This window comes from Benincasa hispida, chromosome 2 (assembly GCF_027475165.1).
Source record: "Benincasa hispida cultivar pf3 chromosome 2, pf3_genome.v1.1, whole genome shotgun sequence".
NCBI classification, from domain to species: domain Eukaryota; kingdom Viridiplantae; phylum Streptophyta; class Magnoliopsida; order Cucurbitales; family Cucurbitaceae; genus Benincasa; species Benincasa hispida.
In genome coordinates this window covers 69,092,791-69,100,391 of record NC_143479.1, presented here as the reverse complement: position 1 = coordinate 69,100,391, position 7,601 = coordinate 69,092,791, and the positions used below count along the sequence as shown (strand labels likewise).

Sequence of the window (7,601 nt, the reverse complement as noted above, 5' to 3'; positions counted from 1 at the left end):
AAGTTCAAGGTGTATGAAAACTTGTTAGGTAAAACAATTAAGACACTTCGATTGGATCGAGGTGGAGAGTACATAAAATCTGAGATTTCTAGAACTATTTGATAGAACATAAAATCTAGTCACAACTCTCTACACCTGGCACCTCAGCAGAACGGTGTATCAGGAAGAAAAACAGAACCCTGTTAGACATGGTTTAGTTGAATGATGAGCTATGCTCAAATTGCCTAAATTTTTTTGTGATGTACAATAGTAACTGTTGTATACTTTTTCAACATGAAATTGGAACATCATTCAAAACAGTATGCTTATCCATAGGCTACCTAAAAACAGTATACTTCTTCAACACAGAAGAAAATTAAGTATTTGTATCAACAAATGTTATTTACTTGAAGAAGTATGCATGAGAGATCATAAATTATTGTATCAAGTTTCCATAATAGTTATAGAAAATCAACAAAAGTTATTGATTAAGCTAACCCTGAAATAAGAGTTGTTAAGACTGGTCATATGCATCTTTCTCAAAGAGTTGAGAATGCCTCAGTGTAGTGGGAAGGTTGTGTGATATCCTACCCATAACATGGGTTTAGTAGAAACTCTAGTCACCAATACTTGGTGATGACATCGATAATCAAGAAGTTAAGGGTATAAAATGCATTCTCTATTTGTTAATTAATTAGAAGTATATTGTATACTAAAGTGTTTATAGGGGTCCTCTCGGCTAAAGTGTATGAGGGTCACCTAGTCAGTCTAGGACTACGAGTTGTATAATCTAGGACAAGTGGGAGAAAAACCCATAGGTATATGATACCTAGTAAAGACAAACTATGCTTATGTGCTACCCTAGTTTATTGTATTTTCTCTCTAAAAACTCAAAAACTCAACATTATGTGTACAAATGTGTGTTATCACTGAAGTTCTAGTCCAAATGGGAGTTTGTTGGATTTTATGTCCTAAAACTCGTGGTTTGTAAATAATAAACTTATTTTGTTAATCAATATAGATGTTATTGAAGTTTGATTCGATAAAGTTGTTATTGAATGCATGAATTGCTCATTTTGTTTTAGAAATAAACTAAATTCAATAAATTAAGATCCATGACTATTACATAAGTACTTGAACTTTATGTAGAGACATAAGAGTAGATCAAGTTCAGGTAAATAGGCATAGCCATAAGTGGCAAACCTAAAGGCATGTTTCCATAGGAAGTGACTCTGAAGAGACACAATAACATAATCGTAGGTGGCGATTCCATAAAGACACCGTCATAGCATATTATAATAAACATAGTAATGTATCACATGAGTTTATAGAATAGTCTCAACAGTTGATCTATCAATCAAACATAACATAACTTTCACATAATATCATATTTTTTGTAATATTAACACAAATTTCTAGAACAACCTCAACAGTCCAACCATAGCAAATTATAACAATTCAACCCATCAAAATAGAATCATGCTTTCAATGCAATCACAATCTTAACACCAACTTGGATTTAAGGACGAACCGGTAGTAAATCAATTACCTCAATATTAAGTCCAACACATTAGTAATTCAACCTTGGTAAAATCTTGACAAGCCTAAACATAATTCAAATTTAAAAATTAATATTAAAGGCCTAATTTTAAAATAAAATCAATTTAAAGATCTCAAAAACAAAAAACAAAACAAAACTTACAACAAAAACGAGGCTTAGTCCAAAACTGCTTACAAGTCTTCAATAAAATCCATTCGAAACGTCCAAAACGTCTATTACTTTTGATGGGCAGCGGCTCAAACGCGCTTAATACACCAATTACTTAAATGGGTTTTCAAGAATAACTCAACAAAACTCTAAAATCTTGCAGAATCCTCCCACAGCCAAGATAAGATGCGGCAGACAGCGCTACGTGGCGACAGACGAGATATCCCAGCGTCCAGAACGAATGGCGGTGGAAGTTGCTGGACGGAGGACCTACTCATGGCATCTTGAACAAAACTGTTCCGCGTGGGTTTCTGACTTAGAGAGAGAAACTAACAGAAGGAGATGAAAGGGCTGACCGGCGGCGCTGGTAGTCGGAAAACGTCGAATAGAACCCACACCTGATGACAAATGGCACCGGCTGCAGACGGACGCGTGACTCGCACACGCTCAGACCCGGGGTCGCTCGTCTACGCCGACGGCTGCAGCTTTTTGATCGGAAACGTGGGCCGGCTTGGCGGCGCGACCTGCAAGGCAAAGGGACACCGACGGCGGACGACTGGTAGTGGCGCGTCGAGTTGAACCGACTGTGGTCGGCGAGGCTAAGATCGAGAGGGAGGAAGACGCTCGGCTGCTCTTGAATGAGGAAGAAAGAGATTAGATTAAAGCAGACGCCGAACGAGATTTAATATATATAAATATAATTTATTTATTTATTTATTTATTTATTTATTTATCCTTTAAACCTAACCTTAATATTATTTATTTATTTATTTATTTATCCTTTAAACCTAACCTTAATATAATTTATTTATTTATTTATTTATTTATTTATTTATTTATTTATTTATTTATCCTTTAAACCTAACCTTAATATAATTAATTTATTTATGTATTTATTTATTTATCCTTTAAACTTAACCTTAATATATATATATACACATATATTTCCCTTTCCTTTTTCTTCTTAACCCTCCACTAATCCACCCATTTAAATTTAAATTCCTTTTATAAACTTAACTCAAATCAATTATCTTCTAAAAAAAATAAAACCAATAATTCACTTAAACCCAATTACCCAAACCCTCCGTCACTACACTTTAAATTTGAATTTTCTCAATCCAATAATTAAATCCTAACTTCAAATTTTAAAATATCCACCAATTAACACAAGAAAATTAAATTAAAGTCACCTGCAAAATTCGGAAAAAAAATAAATAAAAAAGATGACAGACAATGTGTCACAAACATTGACGTGTAATATCGGATAGACTGCCTTAATGTTGGTCATTCACTGAATTCAAAAGAAAATCGACATCGAAGAACGTATTATTGTAAATGATCGACATTGAACACCTTTAATAACAGCTTTTTCAATTTTGGCTGATCGTCCGTCATCATACTTGTATAATATCAATTGTTGAATGCATTAAAGGCCAATTTTGTACTAGTGTATTGATAGCTAGGTTTGTTCGTAGGGAGGCCCAAATGTTGTACTTTGTTTAAGGGAACAATTGTTCGAAATACAAACAAAATCCAACATTAATTATGAAAGGGAGAGATTCATGTTATATAGATCAGAATAATTATTTCCATTAGTAATAAGACCTTTTGGATTGACCCTAAAAGTAAAATTACGAAAATTTATGCCAAAAATAGATAATATCATTCTCGTATAGATATATGGAGATTTGTTTCCCTTATCGTTATACTTTCTAGTTGTTTAATTTATATACACAAGAACTAAACTGGACCATGAAATAATGCCTAATTATTCTCTTTAACACTTATATAGGTTCACGTTTTCTTTCAAATACATATATGGTCAAAAGGTTAGTCTAACACGATTTTTTTACAAAAATAATATTATTTTAATATTTATTGACAAAAATGAGGTTGGTTTGAAACTATTGGCAAAAATAAGATTGTGAAATCGTTAAATCGTGTACCCGTCCACGATTTAAGGCTAAATCCTGTACCCAGCCACGAATTAAGGCTATTTTTTTTTTCACATTTTCTCTCAAGTTCTATCTTCTTATATTTTTTTTCAGCGTTTTTGCATCTTCGGAGAATCTTTTAATGTGAAATTCAAATTTTCAAAGGCCTAAAATAAAAATTGAATCAATTTTCCCCCAACTTCTGTCTTCTTCTTTTAATTTTTTTTAGTGTTTTTTTGTTTTTTCAGAAAATCTTTTACAGTGAAATTCAAATTTTTAAAGGTCTACCATAAAATAAAAATCGAATCGAATTTCTAGTCACGAATTAATTCTAATTTTTTTTTTCATATTTTTTCCCAACTTCTATCTTTCTTTTTTTATTTTTTTTAGTGTTTTTTTGCATTTTCGGAGAATTTTTACTGTGAAATTCAAATTCTTAAAGGTCTACCGTAAAATAAAAATTGAATTAAATTTCTAGCCACGAAGTAAGACTAAATCTATTTTTTTTATATATATTTTTCCCAACTTCTATTTTCTTCTTTTATTTTTTAGTGTTTTTTTTTCATTTTTGAAGAATCTTTTACTGTGAAATTCAAATTTTTAAAGGCCTACGGTAAAATAAAAATTGAATCAAATTTCTAATCACGAATTATGGTTAAATCTATTTTTTTCCCATTTTCCCCAGCTTCTGTCTTCTTTTATTTTTTAGTATTTTTTTGTATTTTGGAGATTTTTTTATTGTGAAATTTAAATTTTTAAAGGCCTATAAAATAAAAATTGAATCAAATTTCTACCCACAAATCTATTTTTTTCACATAGATTTGTTTTACCGTAGATTTTTTTACATAGATTTGTTTTACCGAAATTCAAATAGATTTGTTCCCCTCTGTATCTACTTAAATCAAAAAACAATAAAAAAAAATAATAAAATATGGAACTAGTGGATCCCATAAAAATCGTATACCGGGCACACAATTTTGCTATCCTATTTTTGTCAATACTTCTCCCTCAGCTTACTTTTGTAATTTATTTCCTATATACCCTATTTTTGTTATTACTTTAAAAAAAAATACATTATTCTTGAACTTACCCCGTCTAACACATTAACAAAAAGTTTTTTTAAAAAAAAACGGAAATGATATTTGTTTTACTAACAAATTGAAGCTTGTTTTGTTAGCATTGGTTATTTTTGTAATATAATTCGTATTTAAGGAATAAAATAATGATGTCATTTGGCAAAACCTACAAGTTGCAAAATATTAAAAATATCATTCAAACGTGTTCTTGATTGTATCAGACTCTAACAAGATAAACATATGCAACAAATCATAAAACCACCTTATATGAAAAATAGATATTCGAATATGTAAATATTCCTACATTTTGAAGTCTTTTCCATCATAAGTGACTCACATTTTAAGTTTTGTAGTAGATATTATTATCAATGATGACCACGTCAAAGGGAATCACACTTATTTTTATTGGGATTTTCTTAGTTAACTTTGACATGATTGAGATAACAAATGTAGAAAAATCCATTGGTTACGATCCCTTTAAAAGGAGATGTTAGTCTGGGATGTAACGCAATCCTAAACTTTGTAAATTAATTCCTACAAATCTATATGGAAGAGGTTGCAATGTAATCGAACGTTGTAGGGAGGAAATGATATTATATATGGTCAAGAAAAAATTGTTAAAGGGGATGCATCCACTAGCTCGACAATGAACCCTAATGCATAATAGCATATTGATTGGATAATTGATGGGATCAATTATTCGTTTATATATTTGTAAGAATATTATAGATGTCTAGTTATTTGTTGGATCATCGAACTTTTGCCAACTTAATGTGTTTGGCATTTCTTGTAACTGCACATGGAGGAATCAATATTTTTATTTTAAAATATATACAGTCACTTTTCTTCTTTAGGTGTATAATAAATATTTCGTTAAAATACTATTTTGGTCTTGATACTTTGAAGTTTTTTCAATTTTTAACCCTATACAATTGTCTAATTCTACTCCATGTATCTTCAATAGATTTTAAATTTAGTCCTCAATGCTAATTTAGTACCGATTTTTAAAAAACATTTTTTTATCTATTTGCATTTTTATTATAAACTTTGATGAAATATTCACATATTATATTGCTCTCCATGAAAAGTGTTATTACCATTTAATCATTTTCGATAAAATTAACTTTGAGAATCTAAATTAAAGATTTGTTGAAAGTACAACTATTAGAATTGAACTATTGAAAGTACATGAATTAAAATTGGAAAAACGTAAAAGTATGGAGACCAAAATGGTAATTTAACCGAAATATTTTCAATGGAGGAAATATCTTTTATAACCTTAGATTTTTGGGTCTAGATTTTATTTGTCACATAGGATTCAAAATATTATACTTTCAATTTCTTAACTTTTGGGTTTGATTTAAATTTAGTCATTAGTTTCAAAATATAATAATATTAATTACCCTTGAAATTTTAATTGTTTCCATTTAGTCTATAATATTCAAAATTTACAATTTTAAGCTCACTTTCTTTTATTATGTACTCACTTTTCGTCTTTAGTATTAATATCTATGAATTAATTTAAAAAAATTTAAAGAGTTATAGTTGATTAAGTTTTGATTATTCTTTTCATCACTTTTAAAATTAATTTTAAAATTTAAGTTTATAATTATTTTCAATTAGTTAGTTAATTAATTTATAATAATATTAAAGACTAAAGTGAGTATTTAGTGAAGATTATATTAAGATTAAAAATATATATCTTGAAACTTAAGGATCAGATTGATAGATAAGTCAAACCTCAACGGTAAAATTTTAACACTTTAAAACTTATGAATTAAATTTAAATCAAATTCAAACCCGAAAAAACTAAAAGTGCAACATATCACAATGTTAGTTTTTTCTGGGGTTCCTTTAAAATTCTTTATTCGAGAGCCATCTCAAATGCGCCGTCACGTTTTACTTCCATTTATTGTGTTTCCAAATTTTGAGCATTATTCTTTAATAGTGCACACAGTAGGAGACATATCCAAGTCAATTGTGTAAATTAATATTATAATCATCACAAAAGGATTAAATATCAAAATATTTATATTACTATCTTCAGATTAATATTTGACTGAACTAATTGTTGTATTAATTTAAATCCTAAACTTTTGTAAATGTGTTAATTTTCATCTTCATTTATGTTTCGTTTGAAAAAACCTCATGTAAAATTTACAATTATATCAATTAAGTCCCTGAACTTTTATATATAACTCAATTTAGACTCTTGAACAATATCTTTAAAATCGTTCATGCACTTAATCTAGTCGTCCATTTTGTGGAACTCATGTAGAAGAAGTCGACACACGTTTTAGAATTAATACATAGATAATTTTCAAAAGTTATTGTAATGAAGGGTATAGATTGATTGATTTGTGCAAATTTAGGAATTTATAAACTAGAATGTAGATAATAAAGGACAAGCATGATTCGATTTCCTATTTAAGATGGAATGTAAAGTCCAGTATTTCCATCCGAAACATATATACTTTTGACCAATATTTTTAGAAATCATGCCCAATTTTGAAAAGTGAATAAAATAGTTTCAAAGTTTTTGTTTTAATTTTGTCAAAAATTCAACTCTTCTACTTAAGAAAATGTAATCCTTAGTAAGAAATTTAGAAAAAAATCGCTTAATTTTAAAAAACTAAAAACTAAAAATCAAAAGATTATCAAACACTATCTTCGCCATTTATTTAAAAATTAACAACATGTTAATTCAATAACAGAACTTTATAATATATATATATATATAGTCTTTAAAAATTAATTGATTCAATACACAAAAGGATAAGAGAAAACTAACAAATATAATCAAGTAGAGTAACTTAAATTTTATTTAGTAAGAAATGAAAAGAAAAAAAAAGGCATGTCTAACATCAAATTTAGGCTTTAATATCATTTTGGTCCTCATACTTT

General features: G+C 28.7%; 1 long non-coding RNA gene across 1 annotated transcript; it reads right to left on the bottom strand.

Moving 5' to 3' along the window:
- Nucleotides 1–1,246: 1,246 nt before the first annotated feature.
- Nucleotides 1,247–2,353, bottom strand: LOC120071744 (uncharacterized). The gene is made up of 2 exons (XR_005480328.2): nt 1,682–2,353; nt 1,247–1,583 (listed from the first exon to the last, which is right to left on the bottom strand). It is a non-coding gene; the product is annotated as an uncharacterized LOC120071744 (long non-coding RNA).
- Between the last annotated feature and the right edge of the window lie 5,248 nt (nt 2,354–7,601).